The 24057-nt window shown below is 39.2% G+C and overlaps 1 protein-coding gene across 6 annotated transcripts in view; it reads left to right on the top strand.

Annotated features, from left to right (window-relative positions):
* The window catches only part of CPNE4 (copine 4), a 485131-nt gene that overhangs the window by 61470 nt on the left and 399604 nt on the right, over positions 1-24057 (top strand). Inside the window, exon 1 of one of the 6 annotated variants that reach the window (XM_072726859.1) lies at positions 970-1158. The exons of the other annotated variants lie outside the window; for them this stretch is intronic. The gene's annotated coding sequence lies outside the window, so the exon portion shown is untranslated. Of the gene's footprint in view, positions 1-969; positions 1159-24057 lie in introns of those variants that run through there. 6 annotated transcript variants of the gene reach the window in all.

Below are 24057 nucleotides of genomic sequence, written 5' to 3'. Positions count from 1 at the left end.
TCATATGAAATACTCTGGTGGTGGGAAATTTAATGGGCTTCTCTGAAATGATTTCCTGTTTTCATAGCTATGCCATGCTGGCTGTTACAATTTCAAAACAAAACCATCCTTTGGGCTTTGACCTTGACTAAGTGTTGACTCTGAACTGGGTAATTGGGCTCCCAGCTGTTGAGAGCTGGTAATTGGGCTCCCCCTTACTCCTTTGAATATGTTGAGTTTTTCTGGGCCACCAGCTATGTATGAAGTACCTCAAGGAACCTACACCATGGCAGGTAGTCTGCCTTTCTACTTTCTGTCATTAGAGGGACCACAAGGAAGACACATGGTGAAACCCACACTTTTTGATCAACAAATCTTGTTTTTTGTTTTTGTTTTTGTTTTTTGTTTTTTGTTTTTAAAGATTTCATTTATTTAATCATGAAAGACACAGAGGAGAGAGAGACGCAGAGACACAGGCAGAGGGAGAGGGAGAAGCAGGCTCCATGCAGGGAGCCCGACGTGGGGCTCCATCCCAGGTCTCCAGGATCAGGTCCTGGGCTGAAGGCAGGCGCTAAACCGCTGAGCCACGCAGGGATCCCCAACAAATCTTGTTTTGAAGGACAGTCGGGAGTTCAGGAGCCACTTATTTTCCGTATATAACTGATTCTGCTTTAGAAGTGGTCAGTCTGATCTCAGTTCTGTGACAACTCATTTTTGTGATTTTGAGCAAACTTCTTCCCAGAGCTTTTGCAGAGGATTTTTCACTGCACCTCATTGTGAGGCCTGTCTTGGCCTGAGATCCAGGCCACGTCTACTCGTCAGGCTTTGTATTCACCCTGGCTCAGGATTGGCTCCATCCAGATCAGTGCCATTTCTTATTTGCACAAAGGTACCCTATGGGCTAGTGGCAGTTCTTGGTCCTTTTTTCTTTCTGTGCTTCAGTTTTACCAGCTACGGGAAATTATGCTAGCTGGTTTCCAAGGCATCTCTGAACTCTTTGATATGAAAGCCTTTTGAGGCAGTCTGTGTGGCTGGCTAAGCAGTTATCTTCATGCTCTCTGGTGCTCCCCTGCCTGGGGTGCCTTTGAAGCCAGCAGGGAAAACTGCGTTCCAGGAAATGGGGCTTGAAGAGAGGAGAGCTCCAGGGTTGCTCTGAGGACAGGGCTCTGAAGACTGAAGGTAACAGTGTTGAGGCAAATATTGGCTAGGAGAGGTCAGAGGGGTGTTGGATCAAAGGCAGATGTGGCTAAGTCTGGCCTGATTCTGCTCAGTACTGGAACAGAGGAGAATGACCAGAGCCCCTCTGTCTCCATGCACAAGGGGAACATGAGCTTGAGTATCAGGTATTGATAGTCTTTTCTCTGTGACCAGATCATCACTGGGGTCAAGCTTGGCCTGTGACAGTAGAGACCTGGGCATAAGAATGACCAGCTATCTGGTCTGAGCAATGGGACGGTAATAGTTAAGGAAGGCAAATAAGGTGGCCTGTGGGGTGTTAGTACATGGTGGTGGGACTCACTGGAGCCAAAGAACCCTCTAAGGAAAGAGGTGACAGGTCTGAGCATCTTTGAGATCTTTCAAACTCAAACCCCAATTTCCTCACATTACCAAGATACTTGGTAAATTTCTCTTAAAACTCTATTTTGTTCTGTTTTGCCCTCACTTTGTTGAGCCTTAATAATCATCACTTGGGTATTTGTAGCTGTGTGTAGACATAGTACTAAATACTTTCTTATCATCTCATGTAATGTAAACTTCATACAGTTAGGAGTGTCTGGTTCTGCCTGTGGTTGGCAGAAAAGGAAACTGAGGCTCACCAAAGTTAGATAAGCTGTCCAAGGTGGCAGAGCCAGAAAGATCTCCACCTAGAATTTATATCTAGATCTTACATTCAGATGATACGGCTTTTAAATGCTATGCCCTGATGCCTCCCTACGCAACCCTGAATGTGGCTAATTTAATTGTTAGTGCAATGAGGTTGCAGAGGAAGAGGGAACTTTCATATATGTTCAGTGATAATATACCCCAGTGTTTCTCAACCTCAGCGTTCTTGATATTTGTGGCCAAAGAATTCAGTTCTTGGGGACAGTCCTGTGCATTGTAGTATGTGTAGCCTCATCCCTTGTCTCTACCCACTAGGTGCCAGTAGCACCTTCATTTCTGCCCAATTGTGACAATCCAAAATATCTCTAGACTTTGCTCAGTGTCCCCTAGGAGACCAAATTGACCCTGGTCAAGTGAGAATCACTGATATAAAGTAACGTTAATTTGCTATACAATAAAATAAAAGCTCGGCATGCGTAATTTCTTTATTGTCCTCTTAATTTTTTTCTTTTGCACCAAGATTCTGTTGCACCAAGATTCTTTTGACTTGGGCCATTCTCTTTGCCTGGCTGACATTCTGAACTGTGTCACTGGGAACCCTTTACCTTGTTGGCATCTTCCCAAACTCCCCAGACACCCTTTCTTTGAGCCTGGAGTCTCCTGGGGAAGTATTAGGAGCCAGCCAGCTATGAAAACAATGTGCTCTTCCTTGTGCTAAGTGCCTCTGCTCAGGCAGTAAAATGCTTCAGTGGCACAAACATATGGCATCAACATGGCCTCTGAAAACCACGCTGGGTGTCTAACAAGCATGGAGGGAAGGGGACAGGCTGTGTTGAGCTCCAGAAGCTCATAAAACAGACTCCTCCCACCCCCAGGAGCAGCTGAGCTGGTGTTCCTAGGCATCTTGACTCCACCCAGGCCAAGGCTTTATGGCAAAGAGGGCTGGTATCTTGAAGCCATTGCATTTTGTTCCTTTAATAAAACACCCTGCAGACCTTGACATCTGCCGCAGAGAAAGACCCAGAGCAGCCATGTGGCCCAGCGCCAGCCCTTACCTCTGGCTCCAGGCAGGCATCCTGTTGAGCTATGCTTTCTATTAGGTAAGAGGACACAGGCAGCTCAGCAGTGACCCACTGCTTTCTGAGTGCAGAGCCTCAAGAGAGTTTTAGGCCCATAAACAGCCTGGGGTATTGGTCACAGAGCAGGTATCTGAACTGCTCAGCAGCCCAGCTTAATAATCCCAGGTTGCAAAAGGTTAGGGAGGTCATTGGCATAGTTTGCCAGAAAAGTGGGCTGCTTGTGAATTTTCATAATTATGCCTAGAGTGAGACATCTTTCTCCTGGGTAATGTCATTGTGGGGATTGATAATAGGTTTTTAAATTAGGTTTTTTTTTTCTTTTTAAGAACATAAATTTTTTGGAGCTAAATAAAGTTACCAGGAAAAATCTTTAGAAATTTAGTTCAGTGAACTCTTCTTCATGAAAGGATTAATGGGCATATCCTGAACTGTAGTGACAGCCTGAGGTGTACACATGCCTGTACCTTCATGTTCCTGTGCACATGCGTGCACATATATTGATTTCTCCATATGGAAGGATCAGATGAGCCTGTTCTAAATTCCATTTCAGTCATTTCCTGCACATAAGGCTTGGATGAGTTACTTAACATCTCTGAGCCTGTTTCCTTGTCCTTAAAAGAAGGAATAATAGTACATATATTACGGCATGGTTGTAAAAGGTTGGTTATAATGTATTTGAAGTTGCAAAGCATAGAAGGTACTTGATAAATAGTATGAGCATTATTATTATCACAATATCAGTTTTTGAATCATTAAGAAAAATAGATACCAAATCTAAGACAGAGCTGATTTTCTTGGATAACTCTTCAGTTATTAGGCTGTTATGCCTGATACTCCATGTCCCACTTGGAACTAAATGTGGGCGCTTTTCATCTCAAAAGAACTTTCTTTCAATCCTTATTTGATAAGGATGATAAGTTGTCTTTCAGACTGCTAATTATTTCTACTTAACATTTCCAAGGGCTCAAGCTTTTCATTAATTCCGTAAACATTTGTTAAATACTTATGTGTCAGACACCGATCTAGGGGCTGGGAATTCAGAATGAAAACAAATACAAAGGGATGCCTGGGTGGCTTAGTAGTTGAGCCTCTGCCTTTGGCTCAGGGCATGATCCCGGAGTCCCTGGATCGAGGCCCACATCGGGCTTCCTGTATAGAGCCTGCTCCTCCCTCTGCCTACGTCTCTGTCTCTCTGTGTCTCTCATGAATAAATAAATAAAATCTAAAAAAAAAACAGACACAAAGACCCTTGTTTGCTGGTAGTTTACATGCCAAGTTCACTTCAATGATGCCATTAGGAAAGATGGGTGCCATTCACCATCAGAGGTATCCATTGTGAATAGACTTTGTGCCATCCTCTGTGCTGGGTGCTTAGGGAAGCAGGATGTAGTGATGAACAGAAATACTAGAATACGGAATATGGTGGGTGTGTTGAGTAATTGACACGTGAGCAATAGTGAGACAGAAAATATAAAATCATGACAGGTGTCATGACAATCCAAGAACTGATTTAGAATAAATTTATGGATGAATAATTCATTAAGGCTTATTAAGGGAGGTTGAGGGAATAGTGCCTGGAACATAGTTTGTGAATGTTTGAATGAATGGAACTGTTGAATGAAGGAAAGGACTGCCATGTATGGCTGTATAGGTTTTATACTGCACAACTTAAAGGCATGCCATTCAAAGTGTGGAGTTAGTGTCCAAATTGTGTGGTCATGTAGAATGGTTCTGCCAAGTACTTCACATACACAATCTCATTAATTTTTCTAACACTCCACTGTATAAGTGTGTTTTCCTCATTTTTCAGGCACAGAATTTGGGACTCAGGGAGGTTATTACTTGCATTGAGTCAGTGCGGGGGTGGGGTGGGGTGGGGTGGGGGAGGTAAGGTATGTAGGGGGGAGGGACTCACAGTTGGAATTCAGACTCTTCTGATTCTAGAGTTCCTGCTTGGAAAATAGGAGAAAACAGTTTCATGAAATTAAACTTGATGGCCTGGGTCTTGTCTTGCCTTTGAACCAAATATTCAGGTCTTTTGGGTCAAAAAGGAGAAATGAAGATACTGAAATGATTACTTTTCCAGGTCCTGGGCTTTAAACTCACAAACTCTGTAAGACTTCTGTCCTGTTTTCTCCTACCTGATCACATCATACTCTTGGCTCTTTTTTTTTTTTCCTCTTCTCAAGAGAAGCTTGGATCAAACATCCCACCTGGTAGAGATGGTGGGCACACCATTTGTATTATTAATAAAAACAAAAAGTAACAGCTCTACATCATCTGAAGGGAGGAGCTGTTATAGTAGGAGCTGTTGAAGCATAGGTTCAGCTTGTCTGGCAGGAAGATGAATCCTGATGTGCTATTTCTTCTAGAACTCATTTTTAATATCTCTTCATCCCTGAATCAGCAGTAAACTGGGTAATACAATGTCATGTCAGTGTCTTCTCAAGACTTGCTGATTGTGAAATAACAAGTCCTTCCTCGCACTGTCCCCCTGAAGTTTTAGCACTTCATGCCTGTATATGATAACAGAAATCCACAGGAGGTGGGGTTGACTTCTCCTTGTTTGTAAAGACAATTTATTTCTCAATCAAATTTTTAATATAACAGCTCAACCCAAATAACTACAAAGGTAAAAGCAAAATTCATGTATGGTTTAAAAATGTAAGTAACAATGAATACAGTTTTAAACTTTCAGAAAATGGAGGGTTGCGAGTTATATGACTTTGGAAGGGGAATTGCAGTATACCTACTTTGCAAACTGCTTGCTTCTTGTGCTGTACACGTTTCTCCTAATTTGAGAGCCCTGTGGGATACTTAGGAATAATCTATTTACCGTGGTAAATAGACTTTACATCCTTTGTTCTGATTATCTTTCGTAAGGAAGGGGAGGAGTGAGGAAGAAATGTGTATTTCTGAGTTATGTACTTGATTTCCTTGATTCTTTCCAAGAGTTCTGAAAGGAAGATATTATTACTTCAATTTTATTAATGATAAAACTATTGATGATAAAACTGAGGTCTTCAGAAGTCACATGGCTTAGGGTATGTGTTCAGTTTTTTCACATCTGGACTATCTGCTGCACATTCTGTGCTCCTTCTACAATATTGTATATTTTAACACTTGGGAGGAAGGAAAGGACTGCTCTCCTTGAATATAAGGAAAAACAATTCTGTGCTAATAATAATATTCCAGGTAATTAAAAGGTAAATAAAAAACAACAGTAGTGGGTATTTAATGAGTAATTGCTTTGTGTTAGGCATTGTGCTAGATATTTTACTCTCACAGTGCTACAGTGAGGAAGGTACTATTTTTAATCCCCATTCAACAGATGATGAAGCTGAGACTCAGTGAGATAAATGTCCTCCCCATGGTCACAGTTGTTAGAAGTGCTCTATCTTTGTACTCTTATGGTTTTATTCTTTGTTAGACTTTACATTTCTAGGAGGCAGAGAATATCCCCCATTAACTTCTTTATTCCTAGAAGCCCCTGCAAAGTGGTTTTTCTCATAGTAGGTGGCTACTAGACACCTGCATGGGTCAATGCCAACTGACCCTGAGGTCTGCTCTCTCCAATCTGTGCTTTTGGTCCCTTCACACATTTTGACCAATCATGTTTTATCAGGTGGGCGGATGAGGAAGAAGAGTGCCTAAACAGATTGTTGCCTTCTTTCTCTTCTGTAAAGCCCACAGCTATCATGTATATACAATAGAACATATGATAGGAAAGGAACCTTCATTTTTTTGGGGGGGGGGAGGGTGACTCTATTAGTATAAGATAGATTGTGCTAACTTAAGAAATAACCCCAATGGCTTAATACTATTGAGAAGCTCTCTGGGGCAGTTCTCCATTATCAGTGATCCGAGATACTGCCTTGATCTCTGACTTTGCCACTTCAGTACAAGGCCTCCTTGGTAGTCACCACAGCAGGGCAGCTGGGTGTTGGCACTGTCTTGCAGTGGTCATTGAAGAGACACACATTGCTTCTAGTCACATCCTATTTACTGAAATTGGTCATATGCTCTCAGATTGCTAAGAAGGTGGAGAAGAGGAATCCTCCCTTGTACTCAGAAGGAGAGGAAATGTACGTTTAAGTGAGCTCCAGAAGACTCTACCTCGGTGGTATTGTTCTTTACTTTTTTTCTACTATTGACTCATGGAAAGGATTAAAGGTAACAGCTATATTACCAAGATGTTTCTTCAGGGTAGTTTCATGGACTTGCACTTCTATTAGGCATTTGATGTTATTTAATTCCATATGCTTAACCACAGTGACTCATGTCTAGATTTGGCTATTTGAAGTTTCTATATGTTGGCTATACCAGTAGTTATATTTTTTTTAAAAAATTGTACACCATCAAAAATGTTTTATTTTGAGAAATTGTTCTATTTTCTTGATACTGTCTCAAGGGATGGCTTACCTGGAGTTCTTGTTGTTTTTTTTATGTCAGTTTAAAAATATTTTCCATCAGATTGTTATAATCCTTCATAAAATGATGCTAAGTAAACTTAACATAATATAAAACCATATGCATTATGATCCCAAATTCTGTGTCTCTCTGATAATTGCTGTCCATGTCTCTCTGTCTCTCTCTCTCTATACACACACACTTTGTCCCATACTGAAAATCAATAATACATCAAAATATTAATAGCTGTAATCTCTGAACTTAATGGTTATTTAGTTTTCTATATTTTCTGAATTTTACAAAATTTTTATATGGAAATTCAACTTTAAAAAATTAACATTATTTCTTTTCTTTAGGTATGTAATAAGCAGAAACAGTACATTTTAGATAGAGATATAGAATGGATATTTCAAAGTATGTATATATTTTTTCAATTCTGGCTCACAGAATGGAATTAAGTAGTGCTCATTATAGATTAGTCCCTTGCTCTGTTTTCTTTTTGAAGTCATGTAGAACTTATAGACGATGTTGAGAGAAGTATGCAGAGAGCAGGAGGGAGAGAGCTGTCATTCAGAACTGAGGGGACCATCATTTCCATCACAAAATCCAATTTAATTAGGGTCAGCCAGTCCCCACATCACTGTCCCCCTCTGCTCTTCCAGGTTAGTTAATTCGGTATCTTCTGATGAATGTCATCTTGCAATTAAAATGCTGGTGCTGGCAAGTTTCAGCATCTCAGCTTCCATGGCCCTTCACTGTCAGCAGCCTTGTCTTTTTAATCAGGACCTATATGACTCTCTTCCATCAAATAATTTCTTATTTTCACAGATCCCAATAAACCTGGGTAGAAAAGGGAGATATTCATTGAATTTTAATTTAATCACTTGCCTCTCAGGATACGTGCTAAAAAGATGCCATTAGGATAGTTCATACAATGCATGGATGATGTGTCTGCTAGGGTCTGAGCCCCATTGACTCATCACCTCATAGGGAGCACTCAGGGTGAGCCCAATGCCTGCCACCCAGAAGCAGGAGGTGAGGATGGCTTCCTGTGAAGTAGGAGAGAGGTGAGCCTGCAGCTCTTGAGGTCATTGTACGCCTGTTGTGGGAGGGGAATCTGAGCTCCGCTTGCCTGTTCCCCAGAAATAAATTAGCAAGGCAAGGTGCTGAGGTTGGTAGAGTGTGAGCTGACAGGGGCTTTGTGAAGAGGCTAATCAGACTAATAGTGCAGAGCCTCCTGACTAGAAGAATTCATCCAAAATAGATGGAGAAGTTGCTTTTTGATAGATGGCCCCACTATTCTCTCACACACCTCTTAACTGCACAGAGTCCCTCATCCCATCAGAGCCATGATGTCTTTTTTGTGACCCATAGGCTTACAGTGTAGTGTAGTGTGTATGTTCATAACATGTTGCTGCCAATGACTGAGCAAAGGAGTAGAGTGTCTGTGACCATGAATTCCATTCAGAACCCACAGCTTATTCCCTGGACTCAGTACTTCCCAAGCCCTAGTGTACAGACAGATCACCTGGGGGATCTTGATAAAATGCAGATTCTGTGTGAGTAGATCTGGAGTGGGCCTGAGATTCTGCATTTCAACAAGTTTCTAGGAGATGCTCAGATGGCTGGCTGCAGGACCAGACATTGAGTAATGATGGTTTAATGAATGGGCAGCTGTTGTCTTCATGGGGATCATTAGCCTATCAGATGGATGTTGCTTGGTATGTTCCTCTGTTTAAGTTTTTATCTATTATAAATGGTGATTTTTTTTTAAGATTTATTAGAGAGAGAGAGAGAGAGAGCGAGCAATGGGGCACAAGTGGGAGGGGCAGAGGGAGAAGAAGAGAGAATCTCTAGCAGACTCCATACTGAGCACAGAGCCTGATGCAAGGCTCCATCTCACAACTCTGAGATCATGACTGGAGTGGAAAGCTAGAGTCAGACACTTAATGGGACTATGGCACCCAGGTGCCCCAAGGGGGATTGTTTTAATATGGCTTTTGAGATACAAATAACTCTTAAAGGCTTAAAGGGATTGATTCATGATTGTTTTTTTTTTTTTTTCTTTTTTAAAGTTGCTAAATGGGCATCACTGGTTGATTTTCTGCAGGCCTGGCAGAGGCACACTTCCTCACCTCAAATCTGCCTTCCTAATTTCCTAAACTATAAGCTTCTGGAGAACAAGGGCCAATGCTTTATATATATAGGTGCTTAATAAAGACTTTCTTGTCATATTTCACATTTTTGGAATGTAATTTAACTCGGCAAAAACCGAAAATAATTAAAAAGGCTTAAGTATTTGGGTTAAAAGTGGCAAGAAAAATTAAATTTATCTGGGATGTCATTGCCTTGTATTCCTGTTTCAATCAGAATTCAACTCCTTACAAAGACTCCCATAAAAGTGACAAGTCAGCTACACATTAATGAGAACTTTGATCTCTGTCACTCGCCTTTTCTTCCTGGGTACCACTGAGGCTTTCTGCCAAGGCATTGGTTTAATTTAATATCCTCATCTCTGCAGCAATTGGTCTTTGGTCTTCTGAGACTCTATTCTGAACGCCATAGTGTGCTATTGAGATGACTGATGGGGCAAATAAGAGAAATCAAGAAAGCAGCCATGGGAGGCTGTTGCCACAATGGACGTGGGTGCCAGAGGTGACGACAAGATTGGCAGCCTAACAGATTTTTATTAGCTGGAGCTGCTGTGTCTGCAGTGATATCATCCTTCGGAAAGGAGCCCAGGACTCACTGGGAACAGCATAACCTGGTTAAGGAAAATAAAAGTGTTTAGAAAGGATCATAAATGGGAAAAAAATTTTATTCAGCAGCAACTGATCTAGGGAAGCTAGAAAAATGAGTTTAGTTGCATATGGGCTACCAGAGTTAACATGCAATGATTTCTTGCACTGGGCAAGCCTTTAAATAACCTTCTATAATTTGGAGAGAGCCAGTGGTATGACCTATAGATGTGCATGTTAGTCTGGACTCATCCTTTGTGTCTCTGGATATTCTTTTCATTTGTGGGATGCATGGAAGGAGAAAGGATTAAGGCCCATGTTTTACCTCTTCATTTGTCATGGAGCTATTTTTAAGGTTTGTTGCTTGGAATATAAACCTTGTATGGATGTTTTTTTTTTTTTTTTTTAAATGCTGACTACATGGCTCCAGCTATTTCCTCTGAACCAGGCCAGTAGGCTTTGAATTTGTGTTTGTAATAGTTGCTACATCATGATGTGATGTATTTGTAGTTTTCATTTGCAGACAGATTGCCTTTATCATTTCATCTGTGGTATATTGATTAAAGCAACCACATTGCTGACATTATCTACTCATTATACTTGGATAAGATTTTCCCTCTGCCCCTTTAGGAAAGCATTTTATTTTCATTCTTCAGCATTAAGATTAATCATAATCCTCATCTATTCAAATCAAGTCACCTTTTGGTCAATCTGGTTGACCTTGTTCTCTAGCCAGCCAAATAAATCATTTGGTAATCAACATTTAGTTGAATTTGCTTTGCTTTCTTCCTCAGGTTTTAATATTCAGGACCTAGACTTTTCTCTTCTGGTAATGCTTGCAATATAAAGTGTAGATCTGAGAGACTGTATTCATACATTAAAGCAACTTTGTTTTGACATGATCCTGACTAGTTTTACTGAGGTTTTGTTTTGAGTTGAGGCTATGTTAACATTTCTGTGCCTTAGTTTTCTCATCTGTAAAATGTGGGTAATGATAGGATGCAGCTCATAGGGCTGATAGCTGTGAGATTAAGTGAGATAATATCTTCTCCATTTTTTTTTTTTAGATTTTATTTAATTTTTTTTTTAGAGAGAGAGAGCAGGGGAGGGGCAGAGTGAGAGGCAAAGCAGACTCCATGCTGAGTGCAGAGCCCCTTGTGGGCTGGATCTCACTGATCCTGCTGAGATCATGACCTGAGCCAATCTAAGGGTGGCCGCTTAACCAACTGAGCCACAGAGGCACCCCTCTACTTTGTGATGATTGTTTAACATTTGAAATGTTCCTGCCTCTGGACATTTGCACTTGTGGCTTGTTCTGTCTGCCTGGAATGTTTTTTCTCTGAAACTTTAAACATCAACTCTCTAATTTCTTTATGTTTTTACTCACGGATTACCTTCTCAATGAGATTTCCCTTATCTAAAATGTTTACCTTCACCTTAACACTTTATATCCTTTCCTGCTTCGTTCTTTGTCTTAGCTCTTATCATTGTCTAACAACTGGGTATTTTATTTATCTTGTTTATTGACTGACACTCTCTTCCCCCAACCAATTAGAATGTAAGGTCCATTAAGTAAAAAAACAAAAACGGTACTCTGTTTTATCCCTAGACTTGGGGATAAAAATAAGTATTTGTTAAATTAATGTAATGTTCTTAGCACAGCTCAACACATAATAAGTCCTTAATAAACATCCCATTGTGACTGGGAGACCTCACACTGCCTTTTTTCCACTTATTATTTACATTCTGCAGCTAAATTATCTGTCTTTGTAGGCCCACTCAGATCTCTTTGCTAATAGCTTTCTTCTTTAAATACCATTTCTTATGGTAGCATTATTGTTTTATCTCTCCCAGATTGTTCTCTGATCATTTCATACAAGTTGGCCCAATCTCTCCAACTATTATTGCAAGATTTTTGTTAGCAGGAATAAATAACTCCTATGGTTTCCCTAGTTCTTTCAGCATAGTGCCAGGGCATAGTGAGCATTCACTGAACATTGTTTCTGTATCAATCTGCATTAAGGAAATGCTATATGACTACATTTGTGAACTAGAAACCATGAAACCAATGGAATGGGAAAAAATATTATTTTCAACCAAAAAACACAATAGTGAAATACATTTACTTGTATGAATGATTTGATTGATACTTGTCTCTATCACATTAGGGTGCTCTAGTTGTACTGGCCTTCTTTTCTTTCCCAAACTTTTATTATGAAAAAATTTAAATATCGGGAACGTTAAAAGTACTTTACAATAAACACTGGTGTACACACCAGTTAGGTTGTACTGTTACAATTTTAGTTTAATAGATAATTAATCTATGGATAGATAATTTATCTATCCATTTGTTTACCCTTCTATTAATCTATCTTATGTTTTGGTGCATTTCAAAGTAAATTACAGTACATTTTCTTCTAATTATATCAACTAGAGTCCAATGTTACAACCACCATTCTGATTTTTTTCTAGCATAGACTTCTTCTTCCTCTCTGGGACCTCATTTAAATGGAAACATGCAGTATGTACTATCTTTTACATGAGGCTCATTCACTAAATACAATGTTCCTGAGATTTATCCATGTTTTTAGAAGCTCATTATTTTTAATTGCTGAGTAGTATTCCACTGTCTAGATGTACACACTTTGTCCTTATATCAGTTGCTGGATATTATCAATAAGGTGGATGTTCATGTACATTTGTGTACAAAAATACCTTTTCACCCTAGATATATATCTAGGATTGAGACTTCTGGGTCATAGAGTACATTGTCTTTCTTATTTATCCTCAGACACAGTAAGGTTTTTCCTACTGTAAAGCCTTTACACTAGCTCTTTCCTTTGTCTGCAGTGTTGTTCTCTGTGTATAATATACCTTTGTCCCTTATTATCACATAACTGCCTTTTTGGAATCACTCAGATCATAGCCTTCCCTGACCATCTATCCTAAATAGTCACATCATTCATCTTCAACACATGGCTCTATATTAATAATCTGCATACATTTCTTACAATCTGATGATTTTATTTTCTGCCATTATAACATAAGCTAGGGATAGGGCCTGTCTATCCTATTATTCTCATTCCATAATCTAAATTGGTTGACAATAGTTTTAAATAGCTTTAGACTACCCTGTGGTCAGAATTGGCATGGTATGTAGTAGGCAGACAGTAAACATTTGATGAAGAAGTGAATATAGGAATGAATAATTAAATTCCTAATTGCTACAACCCCATCCATCTTATCCACTGTTTTATCTTCAGTACCCAACACATAGCAAGGGCACATTGTGTATTTGATGGATGATTGCATGGGAACAGTTTCTTGGTGGATCAGAAACTCTTGAGAAAATGCCACTCTGGAAGATGCCTTCTTTCCTTACATTATCAGATGAAGGCAGTTAATTCAATCTTTTAAACATATTCAAAATATGGATAAAAATGAGTCACATCTGGAGATGTGAGGTATCTGCCATACATGCCTTCATATCCAGGAAGAACTTGGTGGCAAATTGGAAAACACACTTGTAAGCTGTCATGTGACCAGATTGGCTCATTAATCTAATGTTTAGTAGTGCTAAGATATATTTCTCCCAATATAGTTCCTGGTAGTCATCCTAATTAAGAGGGTAAAGGTGAAAGAACAAGCACTTACCTTACAGGGTAATTACTACACACAGTGGGGTTAGCGATTGGACATGGTTTTCTTGTCTTGCTCATGGATTATTATCTAGGTTGCCTGTAGCCAGAGCAACAGGGGATCTTTGAAGTTCAAAGACAGGAAAAATCAGCATTTCTATGCTCTTAGAGTTCCTGCAGTGTGAGAGAAGGACAAGAGAGAAAGAATGCCTGGTGATATCTACCTCCAAATCTTTCCTTTCTCAATCTAGCTGACCTTGTACTATGTAGGAGCAGAGAACTGGACCTGCTCATCATATGAGTTGAGAAGGGAATCCCTGAATTTTTTACTCCATGGAAGAAATGGACAACCAATAGGGACATTGGAGTAGAATCTTCCCAGTATCAGCTTCTCTTTCCATTGGCCCCTGGTAGGCATGTGTCCTGAATATTGTAAACAGAGGTATGAAAAGAGGGAAGTTATGATTGAAGTTGTACATAGCTCCCAAATCAATGCTACTACCCCCATCAGCCCTAGTTTGATGCCACAGTGCCCGGTGGAGAATCCACTTATTTGGAGACCTGACTCAAGCAGCCATCTTCCAATGTGCCTTTCACTATTAACTCAATATTTGCTCCTCCTCTCTCAATAGAAACTACTCAACACATAAGTCAAATCAAACCATGTCAGCCATGTCTGGTAAATTCCTTGGTTTTAGAAAAGATAATTTGATAGTATTAAGACAATCTAGAACAGCTTGATAAAGGATGAGGGGAAATTTATCTGGATTTTTCTTTCTGCAATAGGCATGCCATGAAAAACCAAGCACCCATAGGGGTTTTGTGTGTGTGTGTGTGTGTGTGTGTGTGTAAGTAATCAAGCTATTGTAATTCAAATGAGATGCTAGCTACTCTGTACTGCAATATTTTGTGAAGCAGAGTTTATCCTGTAATGTGAATAATCACTCTGCATTATATCTTTTAGAAATGTAGATTTTGATCTGTTTAATTGTATCTTAAAAAATATTTAAGTTTAAGAGATACCTTAGAAAGGGGATTATGGGAAGATGGCAGCCTTGTATCCTTTATGTCATTTCCTCTTAACTTCCATTACTTCTACTGAGCTGAGCAACATTTGGGACTGACAAGCTGTCAGACACTGGAGGTATAATTGAGGCCACTTTCCCCGGAGTTTTTGGAGAAGAGAGCAAGGTCAGGACATTATTTCCCATTTGGCCAGACAAGTTCTAGTAAATCTGAATGCTGAAAGGCCAGGGGCAAAATAGTCCCAAAATGTCTATGTTGACATAGGAAAGATGAAAGGACCTTCTTAAATAAGAAGTTCAAGTGTGTTTTTTGGTAAGCCTCATGGATCTTCCTGGACTCTTAGTGACTCCCAGGAAGTTAAGGGTACAGGATGAGATCATTCAAATCCCTGAGTCTAAGAGACTACTAACTCTTACAATTCAGAAGATCTGGGTGCAGAGAAGCTTCCCCTAGGAGAATTAATAAAAGATGGGCGGTTACTGATCAGTGCTTTACTGGGCCACAGTGACTGCCACACATTCTACTATTTGCTGGAGAGTAGGAGGAATATGGAAGACTTTCAGTTGTGATTGGTCAAAGGAAATAGTTGTATAGCCTTAGGGAAAAGGACCCAATGAAGTATCAAGACAGATGTTGCCTAGGGAAATTGAGCTCCTAGAAATGACTAGTGATAATCAAAGAGTATTTAGAAAGTTTGTTTGCAGCAGAAAAAAGTTATTGGAATTTTAAAGCTTTTTTATGTTAAAAATGTGATAGTTCAACTGAACAAGAAAATAATTGCCATTAAGAACTAAAAGGGTGGGCAGCCCAGGTGGCTCAGCAGTTTAGCACCGCCTTTAGCCTAGGGCATGATCCTGGAGACCTGGGATCAAGTCCCACATTGGGCTCCCTGCATGGAGCATGCTTCTCCCTCTGTCTCTCTTTCTCTCTGTGTCTCTTATGAACAAATAAATAAAATCTTAAAAAAAAAAAAAAAAAGAACTAAAAGGGTAACTTGGAAGATGAATGGGAAGAAGTATTTCAAAGCACAAAGCAAGGGTATAAAAATATTAAAATAATGAGGAATAGTAAAAGACCTAGGGGACAGTCTGAGGACTCTAACATAGGCATTCCAGGAGGTTCACAAAAGAGCAGATGGAAGAATGGCAGTTATTTAAAAAAATAAATAAAGGAAAATTTCCTTAAAGAAAAACTTGAGTCAATAAATTGAAGATCCTTAACTGAGTTCTGAGTAGTCTTAATTAAAAAATAAAAAAGCCACACATCTGGCACATGCTTTTAGAGCTCCTGGTTTTCCCCCAAATATAGACGAAACTATCAAAAGCTTCCAATTAGGAAGAAGCTAATGGCAAGAGAACAAAGGAATCAGATTGGCATCAGACTTCTCATCTACAACTCTAGAAGCTAGGGCCTGGTGGAAGTAACATCTATGGAAAGTTTGGAGTTTTATGTCTAATGTTGAGCTTTCTGAAAAGAGATTGTTTCTAGCTTGACTACATGACTTAGAAATGCTAATGCTTTATTGAGACAGAACTCAGAAGACTAGTAGGCACTTCTACTGAGAATCCCCTGCATTACAGTAAAAGCTCTTTAATTCCATTTTCTCCCAAATCTCACTCTTCCTTCTTGGGAAAATCCTTTCCCACTATCACAGAAAATAGTTCTTGAAAACAGAAATATTTGAGAATACCAGACTTAAAATGGATCTTCTGTATTATCTGGTTCTACCTCTTTCTTTGTAAAAACCAGGAAAAACAAACAAACAAACAAACCAGGAAACTAAGGAATATCAAGTAAGTTAATCAAAACTTCACAGGTAATGAGTAGAAAAGCCAGGATAAGAATCTAGATCTTATTTCCAGTCTAATAATCCTTTCAATCATGTCAAAAGGTGGAAATCCTTTAATTCTGTGATTTACTTCATATCCTCCCAATACATGTCTTTGTTACATGGCCTTGAGTGGGTTTCCGTTGCTTACAACTGAAGCACCCTGGCTAATTAAAAGACTAACTAGTCTCTTAGTTTCAATAATGACATATTCTTATGTGATTCCTAAATTGATATTTGTAGGCATAATCTCTTCCTCTGCTTTCAATATCTCAAGTTTCTGAAGAAATGTTTCTCTTTGTGTGGTGTACCTACTTTTCAAACTCAACAGGCAGCAAATCAAATGCACCTTATTATTTCCAAACTGGCTATTTTCCTGATGGCCTTGTTTCTGTCATTGATATCACCATTGCTCTGGAAATGCAAATTGCTTTTCATGAAACAGCATTCTTGTTATGCCACTTTCCTCTTCAAAAACCTTCTTTCTCTGCTGCTTGCAAGATCCTATTTGCTGACACTGGCCTCACGTTTGAGTGCCTGTCAAATCGGGTCACTTTATTGTTATTAACCTAATTTTTAAAATATTCATACCTGTCAGTATACTGGCCCTTCCACCATGGCTTCCCTCTACCTATAAAAATGTTCTCCATATTGCACATAATAGAAGAAGCTCCAGCTCTGTGCTTGAAATCAGATATTGGGCTGTGTGTTAGTTTGACTAATAGTAGCCATGGGTCCTTGAAGGTCCGGTTTTCTCATCTATAAAATATGTGCCTTTTCTCTCTTCTAGGCAAGCCCTTTCATTTTATTCATATAAATAAAGATAAATAAGGCACAGAGAATTTGAGAGACTTTATCAAGGTCACATTGCACCTAGACTGAGGAAAATTAAATGAATATTAGAAGTTACATCTGTAAGTAGACCATTTCTCAAGAGCCCCGCTGTCTGCTGCTGCTTGTAGCGCTGAGCATATTCAGCTCTGAGGACCTGTCTGTGCCGCAGGGAGGGGGAGGACTGTTTGGGCAGAATCGGATCTGTCAAATTTGTTTCCATGTTTAGGATAACAGTAGCTGTTGCAATGTCTGAAAATTTCATTCCCGAGTGGTCTGCCCTTTCCACTGTTGGCTAAAAACAGACTTTTCATATCCTGGAAAATATTTTTTTCAGGCAGTGAATTTAGACAGTTAGAGGGATGCTAGAAATCCAAAGACATTATATGGAAATAGGTTACATCAAAACTGTAGTGGAGTGAGGGGCTCTTCAGCACACCTGAAGAGGGAGGGAGGGAGGCATTTTCAGTAATAATAACTAGTGTCAGCACTTATGATCACCCCTTCACCCTAGACTTATCCCTATATTATTATTTCCATATAAGAGTTCTTGGTGTAACTCAGCCATTCTCATCAGCAACAGGTAGGGCCCCATGATTCTTTGAGCAGATACTTTGTACATTTTGGAATGTTCCAAAGATGCTGGTGTAAACTTTCCAGGCCTCCTGGAATTCAGGTTGCTTCATTTTTGGACAAGAAGTACTTTTCCAAAGAGATGGGACAGTGACTTCATTATCCCCTCCTAACTAAAAACAAAAACAAAAACAAAAACTAGAACAAAAAAACAAAAAACAAAAAACAGCTCTTGGCTTGTAGGACTGTGACAGTGCATTCCCAGGAAGCCGGGGATTCCACAATAACTCCAAACTTGTGAACTCAGCTGTCATACAGAACCATCAGACCAGTGTGATCAGATCACATTTGGGTGCCGTAGGCTGACAGTGGCAGAGTTGAGAGGCAATGATCAAAGTACCATACTGTAGTAAAAACCATCACTGCTGGTGTGAGGATTTTCCTATTTGCTAATCACTGGGCTTTCTCTCCTTTTTTCCTTTATTACTTTTTCCATCTCACTCTGACATTGAGTTTCTCCTTCTAGTGCGCATCTTTCCTGCCTTGCCCATGTGCATGGATTCCTTCCCCTCCTACTTGTTGACTTTTTCATCTCCAGCCTTTCTGCTTTCCTGCCTGAGTTCACTTTATTTTTAATGGAATTTCTCCTTTGGTTCTCTTCTCTCTCCTCCTACTCTCTGTGCTCTTCCACAATCCCCCAGCTATAAATAACCCAAAGCATCCAACCTTTTGCTCTCATGGAGAAATGAATAATTAAAACTCCAAAGGAAGACACATGGATTAAGTCAGGCACTTAATTTCTTCAAAACACAGAGCGTTTCATGGTATCCTGTGCAAATGGATGAGTCACAGCCAATTACTTCAAGAGGGGAAAAAGCTGAGGTTTAGCTTGATCAACAGCATATTACAAAAATGGAGCTGGCTAATGAACATCAAAGACTAGACAGGAATGCTGCTTCTCCCAAATTCAGCAGCATGAAGTCCTTGCTGTAACACATGTGTGCTGACAAATTTACTGACCAGTGGTTTCTACGTAATTTTTCTCCGTAATGTTTCTTTTACATAATCAAATACCACAAATTCTGGGCTGCTACTTGCCAAATCTGTCATTATAGCAATTCATTTGTTAGAAATAATCTGTTTGGTGAAACAGGGAATTGAGCTTCTCTTCGGGGTTATGTTGAGGTGATGGGTGTACAAAACTATTTAATAATAAGTGCTCAGAAAGCAGTCAACGTGCCTTGTGTAGATGATGTCTCAGGAATGGGGAGGCTACGAAGGAGTTTGGGAAGATTCCCATGATGCCAGGTTTCTGGGCCATTTCTGAGCCAAATAGTTCTTATTGGCTTCCCTCATTTTACAGGTTATTTTCAGGCTTTCCAGAGACTGGCTGGCTTCCTTCCATAGTGGTCTCATTTTATGGTATCTTCTCTCACCCTGAGACATCTTGCTTATGTCATGGCCAGGAAAGTGCAAGTGTCAAGATCCATGATGCCAGAGCCTGTTCTGCTGCTCTGTAAATGGACTTTCTGAAGGAAAGTGAAGAAGCTTGTTCAACTCCAGGACCTTTATATGGGAGGCAAAAATCCTCCAAAGAACCCTGAGGGGAGCATAGCACTCAGAGACCCACAAGGAGAAAAGGGCTGGGTCCTAGATTTAGAAATAAAACATATACACAAACTTAAAGAAAAATTGGTAATTTCACAGAAATATCTAAGACCTTGCTCAAGCCCTGAAATAGCCATGTGTTGTAGCTCCCTTAAAAGAATATGTGTGTGTGTGTGTGTGTGTGTGTGTGTATTTTGCTTTGAGAACAGATAAAATAAAAGCTATATCAGAGGAAATTACTTTGTGACGTAGCAGTGACTGACATCCTAAAAGCTGAAAAGTAAGGAGGGCAGTGCATCTATATTTTTATTAAAAAAATATTTGGCATTGTGCTTTTGGTTAAAATCCTTCTTCTAACATTAATTAACTGCTTTTCTCTACAAACGCCAATTTTGTTATAGAAAATGTATCTATATATATTTTCAACTGTGCATCTGCCCTCTAGTATATATGCTACTCCCTCAAAGTTTAGGTTCTTAGGGAGCAGTAGGTGTTAATAGAGCTAATTAGTTGCTTTAACTCATTCAGACCTCAGAGATAGCTTTAGAGGCCTGGTATACGGGGCTCTCCCAAAGAAATAAACCTCTGAAAGAATTGAATTAATTTCCTTTACCTGCACTTCGTTGCCTAAATACGAGAAGAATCTTTGGGTAACAGTGATTTGTTTGGGGGAAGGGCTTGAGGTGAGAATCACACTAACTTCTCAGACTTTAATGTGCATATAAATTGAATTGCCTGGGAATCTTGTTAAAAATGCAGATTCTGGTTCGACAGTTCTGGAGTGACTGCCAGATGGTGCAGCTGCTACTGCTGGTGCTTGAACCACACTTTGAGAAGCAAGGAGTTGGCATTTCAAACTGTAATTCCATTGCACTTGAAGCTTGGAGTTCTCTTCAACTTTTTTTTTTATGTAAGATCATATTTTACAAAATATAACCACAAAACTTGCTTTACTGATATTTTCACTGATATCCAGTTGAATCTATACAAGGATAGCAAGTCTTCCAATCCACAAAATGGACATATACATTGCCATTTATTTAGGTCTTCCTTGATTTTGCTTTTTTTTTTTTTTTGATTTTGCTTTTTAATATTTTTTTATTTTTCAGCATGTAGATCTTTGACATATCTTGTTAGATTTAGACCTTCGTCTAAATTTAGATTTCATCTAGATTTAGATTTCATGTTTTGGGTGCTACGGTGAATAGTACTTTTAAGAAATATTAACTTTTCATTCCATGGCCAGTCTATTGATGTGCTGTTGATTTTTGAATATTGTCTTTGTATTCTGCAACTTTGCTAAGCTTGCTTTTAGTTCTAATAGCTTTTTGTAGACTTTTGGAATTTTCTACATAGACAATCATTTTGTCTAAGGTTAGAAACAGTATGAATTTTTCCTTTCTAATGTTTATGCTCTTTGGTTTTTTTTCCTTGTATTTTTGCCCTAACAAAGATCTTTAGTGTGATTTTTGAATAGGAGTGCTTTAGTAGTTCTTTTAAAGCTGGGAGTATTATTTCAAGCAACAATTAAGGCAAATTTAAGTGTGGTGTCTTAAACTGTGAGCCCATTGCCTATTAACATATTTTTAGGCATTTTTTTCATAGTTTCTGTGGTGCAAAGAAAGAATCTTCTCTGTGGGTTAGAAGCCTCTCTAGAGCTTATCTTCTACTCAAGCGTTTTGTTTCTACTTCTGCTTCACTTTAGGATGTTGGAGTTGACCCAGACAGCTCCACTTTGCAAAGTCATGCTAGTGATTCCGAGACCTTGAGCTTACCACTGTATAAGCAATGCTATCTCTTGCTATTCCTATGTACAAAGCAGGAGTGTTTTCTGCCCAGACAGCCCACACTAGTCATCACTAACAGTATTTCTCTATGACCATCTTTTGCTTTTTCAAAAGGATACTGAGCACAACATAAAAATCATAAGCTACTTGTGCCCTTCAAGAAAAGCCCCAAACCTGGGTAGCATTTATCAATCAACATAGTTTTACATAGCAAAGGAAACAGCAGAAGTTTTCTTCTTCTAGAACTTCAGCACCGGGGCACCTGGGTGGCTCAGTGGCTGAACATCTGTCTGCCTTTGGCTCAGGTTGTATCCCAGTGTCCTGAGATCGAGTCCTGCATCAGGCTCCCTGCAGGAAGCTTGCTTCTCCCTCTGCCTATGTCTCTGCCTTTCTCTGTGTGTCTCTAGTGAATAAATAAATAAAATCTCAAAAAAAAAAGAGCTTTAGCACCATCCATGATTCTTTCATATCAGTGAGGTGAAAGAGAACAGAACATTTTTGTGTGGACCTGCCTCTTTATTACAGTTCTTTATACCTCTTTAGGCCAATTGCAAAGGGACGTCTTCCAGCTCTGCCACATGTTTTCTCCTCCTTAACCTTTTCAACCTCCGTTATCCTCCTTTTTTGTCATTAACAGTGGATATCCTTGGCAAATAAACCCCACTTGAACATAAAGAGAGAGGGACACCAATGAGTATTTTAATTCATTTTAAAGTACACATTTCCAAACCAGATATCTATTTTACTATAAAAAAAAAAGAAATTAAAGAAGCCCAGATCTTCCCATATCTCATTCTATACTTGCATCATGCTGTCCTAGAGTCAAGTAATATTTCTATTATATGTTTAATTGAATATGTCCTTGGAAAGCTTTGTACAATTGCTTTGTGTTTGCTGGGGGATGTCAAAGAGAAAAAGAACTTAAAACAACATTTATTCCACATATAAGACACTTCTTCCACCTTTGTTCAACAATGGCCATTTGGACTTAGTCACTAAAAAATGAGCTAAAACTTAAAATTCAACTCAGCCTTCAAACCAAGACATTTTCAGGAAAAGAAACCCCTATAGCATGCACAATGAAAATTTAGATAGCAAAATCATTCTTTCACAAACCACCCCTACCCCTTACTGGTTATGTCTTTTCTTTAAGAAATTTTAATATAGATAAATTTTTATCTCTTGGAGGTATGGTCATATAAGTCTACAGAGACTTAAATGATAAACAGAAAATAATACATGAAAATAAGCAATTTTAAATGTCTCCTTGATGTACAAAGTTACCAGTGAAACCTTGAGCATCACAATTTAATGAGAGAGAATATGAGCTTTGACTAAAAATTGATAATATTTTGATATTTCCTTTGTTCTCATCATCCCACAACCCTTCTGCTCCATAACCTTCAACGGCTTCCCAGTTCACCCAGTTCAGCCTCTTTAGCACAGGATTCTGTGTCCTCTGTGCTCATTTCTGATCCTACTTATTGCGAAGCCACCAAACTTCACGCTAAACTGCTGTTTCCTAAAACCCAAATGCAGTTTTGCTTCTTGTTGCTTTTGACACAGCATAGGGCTTTTTTTTTTCCCTCCAAAAAAATTTCTTGGTTTGAAGGCTGAGTTGTCTTGGGCTGGTAGGCTTTTTCTGTCTGTTGAAATGTATTTATTTCCCAGCCAGCACCACCTCAAATTTCATTGTCTTTACAATGCCTTTCCTGTCTCCCCCATAAGAAAAAATATATTGTTCCTCTATCTTTCACAAAAATTGCTTCTCTCTCTTCTTAGGACCAATTTCATTCTGTTTGAATTTTCTTTTATTCTGTCTCCCTGGTAGATTACAGTTCCATGAGGGTAGAACTCTTGGTTTATGGATCCCCAAAACTTGTATTCTGTTTTGACCACTGTTAATGCTCAATTGTATTTTTTTTTAAGAATTAGTTTTTATTATTTGAGAGAGAGGAAAGGAGAGAGAGAATCTGGAGCAGACTTCTTGTTGAACATGGAGCCTGACGCAGGACTCCATCCCGTGCCTGTGTGATCATGCATGACCTGAGCTGAAACCAAGAAGCATCTGAAGCTTCACCAACTGAGCCACTCAGGCACCCTTAAGATTTATTTTTTAAAAATAAGTGCATTTTTAGCCAAAGCCTCTGGTGACCCACCCATAGTGATGGTTGAAAACTCAACATTTTATATTCCAGAGCAGCATTTTGTGCCTGAAATAAGCCTGAGTGCTTTTAGGGGCATTGAGTTAACCTACAGAGACCACAATCAACTCTGGACTTCCACATGTTGGTGTTGAATCTGATCTCAATAGCCACCAAAAGGTTTCATTTCCTTAGTTGCACAGTAACGTATCCATGGGCAACTTGTCTCTTGGAAATCATGTTTATCGTTTACCATCCTTTGCATGACATCTGCAGTCATTCAGGCAGACTCTGAATGTACTCTTAAAAATGTATGTTGTATGCTTAAATAAATATAATTTTTATTTGTCAAGTATACCTCAGTGAGGTTGGAGAAATACCCCACTGTTTCACAAGCAAAAAAAAAAAATTTCTTTGGGAAATAAATTTGACTCACTGCAAGCCAGCAGTACACACCATGATAAGCAATTTCCTAAGCATGTGTCTTCATATACAATAGTCTTATGGGCACTAAAGGGAAGGAGGAAGGAGGGCATGAGGAGAAAGATAATTTGGATTGAATTTTTGAATTTTGGGGCTTTATATTCACAAT

Source organism: Vulpes vulpes, chromosome 11 (assembly GCF_048418805.1).
Source record: "Vulpes vulpes isolate BD-2025 chromosome 11, VulVul3, whole genome shotgun sequence".
NCBI lineage: Eukaryota > Metazoa > Chordata > Mammalia > Carnivora > Canidae > Vulpes > Vulpes vulpes.
Note: the sequence above shows the minus strand (reverse complement) of the source record. Positions and strands in the feature narration are given on the sequence as shown.